The following is a 14,856-nucleotide window of genomic DNA, read 5'->3' as shown; positions in this document are numbered from 1 at the left end:
TGTCCTCTCTATGTCCTGGAGGACCTGACCCGGAAGTCCAAGTGATCATGTCCTATAGGAGGTGCCTGATTATTCCTGTGCTTCCTGGCTTAGTCTGTTCGGTCCTTGCTTGGCTGCACGCTGTACTCGGGTCCTCTGCCTTGTGCTCTGCCTTGCCGTGCCCCCTGGCACATGCTCTGTACCTACGCTCTGCGCTCTATCTTTTACCTTGATGTGCTTCCCTGCATGCATCCTGCTTTGCCTGCTCCCGGGCGTGCTCGCCCGTACGCGCCATTCGTGCTCTCGCACTCCCACCTTGCATGGTCCAGTATCTAGTGCACTCCCGTGTACATACTCTGTATGGTCTTATACCCTGCGTACTCCTGTGTCCACGCTTTGCACACTCCTGTCTCCAGCTCACTTCCCGTTGCATCCTGCAAACATACTCATACCTGTCTCCTGTGAGCCGGCCACCTGGTTCCAGCAGTTGTGGTAGCTTACCTCCTTGGGCTTGCCACTGACACTCCCTGTATAGGATATAGGTGGTCCTCACTAGGCCAGCTCACCGAGGGAAGGTGGGTGCCACGACCCAGAGGGTCCACTCCCGGAGTCATCACGGCATAACAATTAAACTTGTTACCAGGGTAGTCAGATGGAGCACAGCTGTGTAGGTAGACCTCAGTGTCCCTCCTCACCCCTTTAAAGATGGTGAATTACAAAACTTTTAATTGCTGTGCAATTTTCTAATCTAACTTCACTTTTATAATCAACTTTAAGTGGGGGCCATAAACATTGGAGAAAAAGCCATCCTCCCCCTCCATCTTGGAAGGATTGGTCAACAATTAGGGTTGTCCTGACTATCGATGGCAGAAGTTGAGATATTTTGGCATATTTTGTGGATTTCAACACGATAAATTCTTGTTTTCGCCAAACAGATATCTGACATAAAAGATATGTTTTCTTATAAGTTAAATATTTAAATCAATAATTAAATATGTACAAGAACTGACCTCTTGTAACTTGCTATACTAAAAATAAAGAAAAAGAAAAACACAAGATGATGCTAGAATATTTTCACATGATTCAAAACAGTGCAACCAAAATTAACTTAATAAGAAACAAGTTAAACAAAATATTTATGTTGATGCTTTGAAGCTTTTTCTTGTCATTTATAATAATCTGATCTTCTGTTTTATAATTAAATAAAATCCACTGTGGCTTACAAAACAATGGAGATCATTATCAATTACAAAATTAATTAATAAAAGCCTAATACATTTTTGAGTACAAGCGTTTTATTTTAATCTTACATTATATGAAGAATAAAGGATCATTTAAAGAGCCTGTCATCGGTATTATCCATGTTAAACTAAAGGTATAGGCATAATGGTAACTTCATAATAATTTGATACCTTCAGTGTAGAAATCTACACCTTGTTTTTTGTTAAATCATTAGAATTTTCAGATTCCTAATCTTTTCGTGCATTGGGGCGGGATTGAGAGAAGGGTCTTTTTCTCTGCCACGGTCCTTCCGCTACCTCAATAAAATCTTTCGCTGGTGCCATGCTGGCTGCTGGCAGCTCTTGCACAGATTGATCTGGCAGTGAGCAAAACACTGCATTCAATCACGCAGTTAAATCCGCATATGTTCACTGAACCACGCGGATTTACCGCATCCAATACATTCTATTGTGGGAATTTCTGTTGCATAACAGAAATGGACCTACTGCGATTCGTAAACCAGCACTGAGGGTGAGTTTATACAGCATCAAATAGAAGCACAGTGAATTTCTATAAAGGTCAACTGCATCTAAACTGCTGCGATTCCGGATCGTGGGCACATACCCCAACTGGCAGAACTTGGCGGGCATCTCGATACCTGGTGGCGGTGACGCGCATGGGGTTATTCCAGTTCATATTGGTGAGCTCCCACGCTGACATTTATTTTCTTATTTATTAAAAAAATGGTGTGGTCTCCAGTGTAATTTTCATATCCAGCAGAGGGAAAGCCGATGGCTGAAGGATGATGTTAATGTTCAGGGAAGGAGCCAAAAGTCAAAGGTTTCCAGGCTATTAATATCAGCTGACAGCTGTTCCTTAGCCTTTACTGGCTATTTTACAGGAGGGACCCTGGAAAAAAAATTGTCATAGGGTGCCCCTATAAATTATAACCAGCAGAGGCTAGGCAGACAGCTGTGGGCTGATATTAACAGTCTATGAAAGGGCCATGGCTATTGGCCCCTCCCAAACTAAAAACATCAGCTCTCAGCTGCCCCATAAAAAGTGCATCTCTAAGATGTGCCAATTTTGACACTTAGCCTTGCTCTTCCCACTTGAAGCGGCAACAACTGGGGGTTAGTTTTTTTTATGTCACTTTTGTATTGTCAGGTGACACCTAGTCCAGAGATGAGTAATGGAGAGGCGACTAACCGCATAGTGATATTATAAAAAAATATAAACACCCTGAATAAAGTCCTTTATTTGAAATAACAGACTCCATTAATGACATCTGACAGCGTGAACACACAGTTCTCTGACCAGCGCTAACTATCTTAATGCCAAGCAGAGGGTTTCTCGCACTGTCACACAGATGACAGAATTGGAAACACCATAGGAAGTCCGTAAAAACGCAAGCAAAAACTCAGCAAATCCGCAAACATTTTTATACCTGCATTTTTCCTGCGTATTTCACTGACTCTATTTAAGTCAATGGGTGAAAAACGCGGCAAAAACGCACAAAGAATTGACATACTGAAGCAGATTTGAACACACAGCAAATCCTGAAAGGAAAATTACTTACGGTATGTACACAGCACTTCATGATTCTTATTGACTTTGCTGGCTGTTAGAATCACTAGCGTTTTGGGGCAAATTCTGCGTGGAGAGCCTACCGCTAAAACGCATCGTGTGTACACAGCCTTATAATTGGGATCCCAGCAGGACACTTTGGGGTCTGCTTCCTATCAAGGGAAAAAAACAAAAACAGGCAGAGATGCTTACCTGTATAGACAGGCCTCAATACAAATGCACCATCAGGGTGCAGCGGACCCAAGTAAAATGGCAACTGCACAGGTGCAAAAATACCTAATGAAACAGCCAGCCTATAATCAGGGATTGGCCGTGTGGCACACCAGTGCAAAAAAATAATCCGTATGTCACAATGTTCACACAGCTTACATAATACGTAAGCTGGCAAACTACAATCAAAGTTCCTTACACTTGCCAGTCCTACTCTAACATGAAACCACAGTTTGCCAGCTTACGTATTATGGCCATAATATTAACCAATACCTTACATATATTGATATGTTTTTGTGCACTTTTTATCTTTTCAGGGTGCAGTTGGGCCCAAATGGTTCTGTAAACTGTGGCCTCTGTTCACACGGGATGCATTCTAGTTGGCAATGGGCAGCCCCCCTATATGGTGCCCCCCTATATGCCACATACGGATTATTTTTTGCACTGGTGTGCCACACGGCCAATCCCTGATTGTAGGCTAGATGTTTCATTAGGTATTTTTGCACCTGTGCAGTTGCCATTTTACTTGGGTCCGCTGAACCCTGATAGTGCATTTTTATTGAGGCCTGTCTATACAGGTAAGCATCTCTGCCTGTTTTTGTTTTTTTCTTAAATATTGGAGGATTTTTTCCTCTGTTCTGTGGTTTTCATGTTAGAGTAGGACTGGCAAGTGTAAGGAACTTTGACTGTAGTTTGCCAGCTTACCTAATATGGCCATAATATTAAACAATACCTTACATATATTGATATGTTTTTTGTGCACTTTTTATCTTTTCAGGGTGCAGTCGGACCCAAATGGTTCTGTAAACTGTGGCCTCTGTTCACACGGGATGCATTATAGTTGGCACTGGGCAGCCCCCCTATATGGTGTTACTGAAAGGCTGTGAACCATATGCTCTGCATTCCCTGTGTGAACACTGCCACATATGGATTATTTTTTGCACTGGTGTGCCACACGGCCAATCCCTGATTGTAGGCTGGCTGTTTCATTAGGTATTTTTGCACCTGTGCAGTTGCCATTTTACTTGGGTCCGCTGCACCCTGATAGTGCATTTGTATTGAGGCCTGTCTATACAGGTAAGCATCTCCGCCTGTTTTTGTTTTTTTCTTAAATACTGGAGGATTTTTTCCTCTGTTCTGTGGTTTTCCTATCAAGGGACCCTGCTAACAAGCAGGGATTCTCAGAAAATTCCTTTAACTGAACAGTAGAAAATTTGCATCCTATTATTAGCGAATACCTTCACTTTAGGTTAAATCTTAAAAGTCTTTAGCTTGTTAATTTGAAGGCTAAACTAGATCGGCAAAAAGAAGTATGCAATATTTGATCACGTAGCATTGTAAATTATTTAAAGCTGAATTGTGTTCTGGGGGAGCTTTACAAGTTCCTCCTTAAGCGTATGAGAGAATGTAATGTCTTAGATACTCTCACAGTATGTAATTACATTTTCAACATAAAATATTTATGTTCTAGGGCCAGAATAAAATATGAACGCTATTCTAAGAAATATTTCAACAGGATGGGGACAATACAGCTTTTTTTTTGTTAAGGATATTGTACCGTTTGCTAATCAAGCCTCATGACTCATAAAGACTATTAGTTTTTTAGGGATGTGGAAAACCTCTGAATTAGCAGAAAAGGGAATTCTAAAAATAAAAACAAATGAAGGTAAAAGAAACTCGCTATGTATTTCTGCTCAATTTCCTAAAGTTATAATATATTTCATGATATGCTCTAGCTGGATACTGTATTATGCATTAAAGCAGAAGTCTCATTGCAAATGTTTTCATTAAACTCTCCTAATTATGTATGTGATGTAGTGCAAGTGTATTAAAGTACTTACCTATCCCCATCTTCCCCAATCGCCAGTGTCGCTCCAGTCTTTTCCCTTGTCACATAACCTGAAAATAGACCACCTGGTTCAGACGAGTTTGTGAGTGGAGTGTGCTTAAAGGGGTTGTCCGTTCCCAGTTCTGACATCAGGAAGTCCTCACAGCGCACAGTGTATGCTCTGTGCGTATTCACAAGTCAGCAGACTACTCGTTTTAGACCGGACAATCCCACTAAGGGGCCTACTTCTGCTAAAGTGAAAGGATGTTGGTTGATGGGCCGAGTGGGATGCGTTTAAGCACTTTCGCTCAAGCTAATTTTTAAATTTATTCCAGAAAAACCCAATAAAAGCATCTAAAATATCCTAGAACTAAAAGTAATATTCCCACTCAGAGCCACCATTAGGAATTTCATGGCACTCAGGGCCGGTTTTAGGCAAAGTGGGGCCCTAGGCAAAGTTTAAAATGGGACCCCAAATGCTAACATATTGCACATCACACAGAAGCATTTCAATTGTATTTACATGTGCTGAGTTCAGGCCGTTAAATGAGTGCGATCGACAAAATTTATGTCGTTCAAAACTGGTTTCCCGGCCTCTTTCTACTGTCTGAGAAAGAAGGATGGTGATAGAACAATCACTAACAGATCACTAACAGATCACCATATAGTATCATGTTATCAGCTGCACATCTACAGTTTACGCCCCATAGTCCTCCATATAGAATAATACACTCCTCAGTCCTCCATATAGTATAATACACTACCCATAGTCCTCCATATAGTATAATACACTCCTCATAGCCCTCCATATACTATAATACACTCCTCATAGCCCTCCACATAGTATAACACTCCTCATAGTCCTCCAAAATACACTGCTCAGTCCTCCATATAGTATAATACACTCCTCATAGTGCTCCATGTAGTATAATACACCGCCAGTCAACCATGTAGTACAATTCATTTCCCATAGTAAAATGCACCCCATAGTTCTTCACATAGTATAATGTATTCCCCATAGTGCTCGATACAGTATAATGCAGCCCACATAAAGTATAATGCAGCCACCCCATAGAGCATAATGCAGCCACCCCACAGAGTATAATGCAGCCCCGCCATACAATATAATGTAACCATCTATACAGTAGAATATAATGCAGCCCGCCCCTTAGAGCATAATGCGGCCACCCCACAGAATCTAATGTAACCCCCCATAGAATATAATGCAGCCCCTCCATAGAATATAATGCAGCCCCTTATATAGTATAATGTAGCCCCTCCATAGAATACAATGTAGCCCTCCTCATATAATACTGTATAATGCAGCCCCCATACAATATAATCTAGCCCCCCCCATAGAATATAATGCAGCCCCCAAAGAATACAAGGTAGCCTCCTCATATAGTATAATGTAGTCCCCTCAGAGTATGATGTAATCACCCCCATAGAATATAATATAATACAGCCCCCCATAGAATATAATGTAGCCCCAAATAGAATATAATACAGCACAGATCTCCATAGAATATAATGCAGCCCCCCATATTATATAACACAGCCTCCCCCATAGAATTTAATGTATAACATACCCCCATGGTATATAACACAGCCACATAATATATAGCACAGCCGCATAGTATATAACACAGCCTCACATGGTATATAGCACAGCCCCACATGGTATACAGCACAGCACCACATGGTATATAGCACAGCCCACATGGCATACAGTACAGCCCCACATGGCATACTGCACAGCCCCACATGGCATACAGCACAACCCCACATGGTATACAGCACAGTCCCACATGGTATACAGCACAGCCCCACATGGCATACAGCACAGCCCCACATGGCATACAGCACAGCCCCACATGGCATACAGCACAGCCCCACATGGCATACAGCACAGCCCCACATGGTATACAGCACAACCCCACATGGTATACAGCACAGCCCCACATGGCATACAGCACAGCCCCACATGGCATACAGCACAGCCCCACATGGCATACAGCACAGCCCCACATGGCATACAGCACAACCCCACATGGTATACAGCACAGTCCCACATGGTATACAGCACAGCCCCACATGGCATACAGCACAGCCCCACATGGCATACAGCACAGCCCCACATGGCATACAGCACAGCCCCACATGGCATACAGCACAGCCCCACATGGTATACAGCACAACCCCACATGGTATACAGCACAGTCCCACATGGTATACAGCACAGCCCCACATGGCATACAGCACAGCCCCACATGGCATACAGCACAACCCCACATGGTATACAGCACAGTCCCACATGGTATACAGCACAGCCCCACATGGCATACAGCACAGCTCCACATGGCATACAGCACAACCCCACATGGCATACAGCACAGCCCCACATGGCATACAGCACAGCCCCACATGGTATACAGCACAACCCCACATGGTATACAGCACAGTCCCACATGGTATACAGCACAGCCCCACATGGCATACAGCACAGCCCCACATGGCATACAGCACAGCCCCACATGGCATACAGCACAGCCCCACATGGCATACAGCACAGCCCCACATGGCATACAGCACAGCCCCACATGGCATACAGCACAGCCCCACATGGCATACAGCACAGCCCCACATAGTATACAGCACAACCCCACATGGTATACAGCACAGTCCCACATGGTATACAGCACAGCCCCACATGGCATACAGCACAGCCCCACATGGCATACAGCACAACCCCACATGGTATACAGCACAGTCCCACATGGTATACAGCACAGCCCCACATGGCATACAGCACAGCCCCACATGGCATACAGCACAGCCCCACATGGCATACAGCACAGCCCCACATGGCATACAGCACAGCCCCACATGGTATACAGCACAACCCCACATGGTATACAGCACAGTCCCACATGGTATACAGCACAGCCCCACATGGCATACAGCACAGCCCCACATGGCATACAGCACAGCCCCACATGGCATACAGCACAGCCCCACATGGCATACAGCACAGCCCCACATGGTATACAGCACAACTCCCCCAGCACAGCCCCATGGTATACAGCACAACCCGCCCAGCACAGCCCGATGATATACAGCACAGCTTTCCCCAGCAGAGCCCCCCCAGCACAGCACCATGGTATACAGCACCCTCTCCCAGCAGAGCACCATGGTATACAGCACCCCCCAGCACAGCCCCATGGTATGCAGCACCCCCCAGCACAGCCCCATGATATACAGCGCCCCCCCAGCAAAGCCTCATGGTATACAGCACAGTCCCCACAGCACAGCCCCATGGTATACAGCACCCCCTCCCAGCACAGCCCCATGGTATGCAGCACCCCCTTCCAGCACAGCCCCATGGTATACAACACAACCCCCCTGCATAGCCCCATGATATACAGCACAGCCCCCCCAGGACAGCCCCATGGTATACAACACAGCCCCACAGCACCATGGTAAACAGCACAGCCCCCCAGCACAGTACCATGGTATACAGCACCCCCTCCCAGCACATCACCATGATATACAGCACAGCTTCCCCCAAAAGAGCCCCCAGCACAGCACCATGGTATACAGCACAACCCCCCCAGCACAGCCCCATGGTATACAGCACCACCAGCACAGCACCATGATATACAGCATAACTTCCCCCAGCAAAGCCCCCCCCAGCACAGCACCATGGTATACAGCACCCCCTTCCAGCAGAGCCCCATGGTATACAGCACCCCCCAGCACAGACCCATGGTATACAGCACCCCTCCCCCAGCACAGCCCCATGGTATACAGCACAGCCCCCCCAGCACAGCACCATGATATACAGCACAGCCCCATGATACACAGCACCCCCCAGCACAGCCCCATGGTATACAGCACCCCTCCCCAGCACAGCCCCATGGTATACAACACAAGCCGCCAGCACAGCACCATGATATACAGCACAGCCACATGGCATACAGCACCCCCCAGCACAGCCCCATGGTATACAGCACCCCCCCAGCACGGCCCTATGGTATACAACACAACCCCCCTGCATAGCCCCATGATATACAGCACAGCCCCCCAGGACAGCCCCATGGTATACAGCACAGCCCCACAGCACCATGGTAAACAGCACAGCTCCCCAGCACAGTACCATGGTATACAGCACCCCCTCCCAGCACAGCACCATGATATACAGCACAGCTTCCCCCAACAGAGCCCCCCAGCACAGCACCATGGTATACAGCACAACCCCCCCAGCACAGCCCCATGGTATACAGCACAGCACCATGATGTACAGCATAGCTTCCCCCAGCAGAGCCCCCCCCAGCACAGCACCATGGTATACAGCACCCCCTTCCAGCAGAGCCCCATGGTATACAGCACCCCCCAGCACAGCCCCATGGTATACAGCACCCCTCCCCCAGCACAGCCCCATGGTATACAGCACAGCACCATGATATACAGCACAGCCCCATGATATACAGCACCCCCAGCACAGCTCCATGGTATACAGCACCCCTCCCCAACACAGCCCCATGGTATACAACACAGCCCCCCCAGCACAGCACCATGATATACAGCACAGCCACATGGCATACAGCACCCCCCAGCACAGCCCCATGGTATACAGCACCCCCCCAGCACGGCCCCATGATATACAAGACAGCCCCCCCAGCACAGCCCCATGGTATACAGCATGCACCCCCCCAGCATAGCACAGGACAGCCCCCCCCCCAGAATGGCCCCACAGTCCAGTACTCACTGTTGCATTAAAAAAAAAAAAAAACTCTCCTCACCTTCTCCTCGTGTCCGCGCTGCTCCCGGCTCCTGTCTCCTTTCCTGCTCTGCCTGGCACACAGTGAGAGCGCAATGACGTCATCACGCACCCGCTGTGTCAGAGGTAGAGCGGGGAATGATGGGAGAGGGAGCGTCAGCTGATGCTCTCTCCTCCATCATTGCGGCAGAGGGGGGAGTCGGCGCTGGGGGCAGGCGCGCCCCCCTGCTTCACAGTGGCCCCATAGCGGCTTCATGATGTGCCGCTAGCTGGGGGCCTCTGGGGGAGTGGGGGCCCTAGGAAGCCACCTGGTCTGTCTGCCCCTAACACCGGCCCTGATGGCACTATACACGCAAATCATCTGGGCTACAATTGCTGATTACTGGTGGGAGGTACTCTGTAGGAGGGCAGGGGGACACACAGGAAAAAAAGAATAAAAGTAGAGGCCAAGGGAGCAAAGATTAAAGTTTTTTTTATTTATTTTTTTAAACTTTTAAACCAGAAATTCAATAATCACCTAAATGAAATGAGAAGGGATTATCAAGGGGATTTACCTTGCTTTTCTTCCATTTTGGCAAACATTTTTGTGACTTTTTTTTATTATTACAAAGCAAAATTCAGCATTTTTTCACCCACCACTTTTCAGAAGTGATGGGCGAACTGGCCAGGTTTTAGAAGGATGGTGGGACCCCAGATCTTTACAAAATTACTATGATTTTGATTGGAAATTGGTATAAATCATAGAATTAACATATAATAGCTAGCGCTTAGAATTCAGTTTGCACATCATAGACAAAGAATGAGAAATGTGGCACATCTTACACCAGTGAATATGCATCATAATCCTTTGCCATGTTCCCACGTGCAAAAACTGGGTGTTCATGTTCTTTCCAGGTGTTAGCACCAAATTACTCACTTTAGTCTAAGTGAGGTTTGGCAAGGTTAGGGTCCTGGAAAACGAGAAACGCCTTACCGTGGCTTCCAGCTACACATAAATTGGCCATTTTATGCGCTAAGCTTTCTCAATTTTTCATATTTCTAATGCGGTAATGCAATTCATTTTTCATATTTCGTGTTTGCATGTTATGGCGCTGCAGTGTGCTTCCTATTTTGTTTGAGTGTATATGAGTTGGTGACACTAGGTTAAGCACCTGTTCACACTTAGTTTATGCTTAGATGTGACGGTCAGTTTTTTTAAATTTAGAAGGAGGGTGAGACCCCAGATCTTTACAAAAATTACTATGATTTTGATTGGAAATTGGTATAAATCATAGAATACATATCAGATAATAGCTAGCTTAGAATTCAGTTTGCGCATCATAGACAGACAAAGAAGGAGAAATGTGGCACATCTTACACCAGTGGATATACATCATAATCCTTTGCCATGTTCCCATGTGCAAAAACTGGGTGTTCATTTTCTTTCCAGGTGTTAGCACCAAATTATGCAGCAGCAACCTGCTCTTGTTATTTAATTTATTTTTAAGCTGCTTTTTCCTCTTTTTCAGATGCTTTTGGTGCAGGTTTGACACTTTTTTTACATGCATTCTTAGTGGAGAAACGCTAATATTCTGTGCTTAAAAGCACAACTACATTTTTCACATGAATTTTTCCAGGTTCCACTTGGAAGCCTGTAGGAAATGAAACGCACTATAAAACCCGCACAGTTCTACAGAGTCTTCAGGTTTGCTTGATCCCTTGACCTGTTAAAAGGAGCGTATTTTCTGCACAAAAAATCTGCAGTGTTTAAGTGGGAACCTGGCCTCAGGGTCACAAATGAATAATCTGCAGCATCATTGTATGGGGTTGCCAAATCTTACACACAATCTCTAAACATTGCAGAGAAAATCCACCAAGTAAATCTGCAGCCTATCAGTTTATGCTGTGAATTTTCAAATGCAGATCTAACCTTTGCAATGCTGAGCCCGAAACTGGCAAGTCTGCAGTATTTCTGCAAGCAAATTAACATTTGGTGCAGATTTTTCTGCTGCATATCTTATCCATGTGAGGATACCTTCACTTTTTATGAATGAATACACCCTTCATATGACACAGCTGGTTTATTCTTGGACCATCCATTGACCTTCCAGGAGGAGGGTGGGAGTAAGCTAACATGCAACTACATCAAGCTCTATAGAGCTAGTGAACCATCTACAGTTGTGGCCAAAAGTATTGACACCCCTGCAATTCTGTCAGATAATACTCAGTTTCTTCCTGAAAATGATTGCAAACACAAATTCTTTGGTATTATTATCTTCATTTAATTTGTCTTAAATGAAAAAACAGAAAAGAGAATGAAGCAAAAAGCAAAACATTGATCATTTCACACAAAACTCCAAAAATGGGCCAGACAAAAGTACTGGCACCCTCAGCCTAATACTTGGTTGCACAACCTTTAGGCCGGGGTCACACTAACCGACGCAAAATACGGTCCGTAGTTTACAGGCGTAATACGGATGAATGACCCCTAAATAGTGCTCCGTATGTCATCCGTAAGCAAGGTGTGGTCGCGTATTTTGCGCATGTAAGCATCCGTATGTAATGCGTATGCCATCCGTATGGCGAGATTTTCTCGCCGCCTTGCAAAATGGACATATAATGGAGCCCTATGACAGGGTTTCTAACAGAAACCAAATAATAGATATAGACACATAGAATGCATATATATATATATATATATATATATATATATATATATATATATATATATATATATACATACATACACACACACACACACCGTATATAATCGAGTATAAGCCGACCCGAATATAAGCCGACCCCCTAATTTTGCCACAAAAAAACTGGGAAAACTTATTGACTCGAGTATAAGCCTAGGGTGGGAAATGCTCCATAGATTATTCCCCCATATGGTGTCCCCAGAAGAAGCTCCATAGATTGTCCCCCATATACTGCCCCCATAAGAAGCTCCATAGATAGTTCCCAATATGATGCCTCCATTAGAAGCTCCATAGATTATTCCCCCATATGCTGCCTCCATTAGAAGCTCCATATTGTTCCCCCATATACTGCCCCCATAAGCAGCTCCATAGATTGTTCCCCCATATGCTGCCCCCATAAGAAGCTCCATATTGTTCCCCCATATACTGCCCCCATTAGAAGCTCCATAGATTATTCCCCCATATGCTGCCCCCATAAGAAGCTCCATATTGTTCCCCCATATATTGCCCCCATAAGCAGCTCCATAGACTATTCCCCCATATACTGCCCCCATAAGAAGCTCCATAGATTGTTCCCCCATATACTGCCCCCATTAGACGCTCCAAAAGATTATTCCCCCATGTGCTGCCGCTGCTGCTGCATGTAAAAATAAAAAAAATGACATACTCACCTCTCCGTCGCTGGGTGTCAGATACTCACCTGTCCTGCGTCCATGGCTGCTCACCGCTATCTGCCACGTCATCAGACAGTGACGTTCAGACTGCAGGGGGCGCGGCGCGCACTAATCACGTCACCGCGCCCTCTGCTGTCTCAAGTCACTGACCGATGACAGACAGCAGCAAGCAGCCATGGACGCAGGACAGGTGAGTATCGCTATACTTACCCGTCCTGACGCTGTCGCTTGAGCCCCCAGCTTCTCCGCGCTCTCTCTTCCTGCGTTCAGCGGTCATGTGATACCGCTCATTAAAACTCATGAATATGCGCATATTCATGAGTTTTAATGAGCGGTACCACGTGACCGCTGAAGGCAGGAACAGAGAGCGCGGAGAAGCTGGGGGCTCAAGAGACAGCGTCATGACGGGTAAGTATGACCTGACTCCCCCGCCCCCTCTCCCCCTCCGACCCCCCGGTGTATATGACTCGAATATAAGCCGAGAGGGGGACTTTCAGCCCAAAAAAACGGGCTGAAAATCTCGGCTTATATTCGAGTATATACGGTATCTATACACATACATGTCATAGTGACAAACATATATATATATATTTATATTTCACAGAGTTCTTCATAGCAGAATAGCCGCTAATTAAATTGCCGACTTCTATCAAATCATTCCCCAACCCGACATGAAATGACACATGGTTTACATTCAGTAAAACATTTCATTTCATGTTTTTTAATATGTCCCTGACTAATAATTAGATGAGGGTTTGTGTGCAAAATTTGGGAGTTGTAGTTGTTATTTTAAGGGGTTAAATCGTTGTTAAAAAATGCGTGGGCTTCCCATTGCCCTGCAGCGGTGGCGAATGGGTTAATCTAAGAAAGGGTTAATGTCACCTTACAATCGAATGGTCATTTCATGTCGGGTCGGGGAAGGATTTGATAGAAGCCGGCAATTAGCGGCTATTCTGCTATGAAGAAATATAAATATATATATGTTTATCTCAATGACATGTATGTATATATATATATATATATATGTATTCTATGTGTATATATCTATTCTTTCGTTTCTTTATTAAACCTGTCAGTGTGAGTTTACTGTATAGCACACTGAATTGCCGGCTTTTCTAAAAGACACCGGGTGCATATTTCTCGCAAGTCACATGTGTGGTCCGTGTGTAATGCGTATTTTTTGCGCACCCATAGACTTGCATTGGCGTATTACGGCCGTAGTACGCTGAAAATCGCAGCATGCTGCGATTGGCACGGACCGTAGAATACGCCCGAGAAATATACGGCTGATGGGAGCTGCCCCATAGAGAATCATTGGTCCGTGTCTAATGCGTGCTATTAGCGCCTCTCACTCGTCCGTATTGCTCGCCAGTGTGACCCCGGCCTCAGCCAAAATAACTGCGACCAACCGCGTCCGGTAACCATCAATGAGTTTCTTACAATGCTCTTCTGGAATTTTAGACCATTCTTCTTTGGCAAACTGCTCCAGGTCCCTGATATTTGAAGGGTCCCTTCTCCAAACTGCCACTTTTAGATCTCTCCACAGGTGTTCTATGGGATTCAGGTCTGGACTCATTGCTGGCCACCTTAGAAGTCTCCAGTGCTTTCTCTCAAACCACTTTCTAGTGCTTTTTGAAGTGTGTTTTGGGTCATTGTCCTGCTGGAAGACCCATGACCTCTGAGGGAGACCCAGCTTTCTCACACTGGGCCCTACATTATGCTGCAAAATTTGTTGGTAGTCTTCAGACTTCATTATGCCATGCACACTGTCAAGCAGTCCAGTGCCAGAGGCAGCAAAGCAACCCCAAAACATCAGGGAACCTCCGCCATGTTTGACTGTAGGGACTGTGTTCTTTTCTTTGAATGCCTCTTTTTTTTCTCCTGTAAACTCTATGT

The 14,856-nt window shown here is 45.5% G+C and overlaps 1 protein-coding gene across 1 annotated transcript in view; it reads right to left on the bottom strand.

The window, feature by feature from the left end:
• FRAS1 (Fraser extracellular matrix complex subunit 1) overlaps nt 1-14,856 on the bottom strand; it is a 692,624-nt gene that overhangs the window by 545,584 nt on the left and 132,184 nt on the right. The window lies entirely within an intron of this gene.

The sequence above is a fragment of the Dendrobates tinctorius genome, unplaced genomic scaffold (assembly GCF_039654945.1).
Source record: "Dendrobates tinctorius isolate UK_male_01 unplaced genomic scaffold, ASM3965494v1 ptg000011l, whole genome shotgun sequence".
Lineage (NCBI taxonomy): Eukaryota > Metazoa > Chordata > Amphibia > Anura > Dendrobatidae > Dendrobates > Dendrobates tinctorius.
This window is presented reverse-complemented; position numbering and strand designations above follow the sequence as displayed.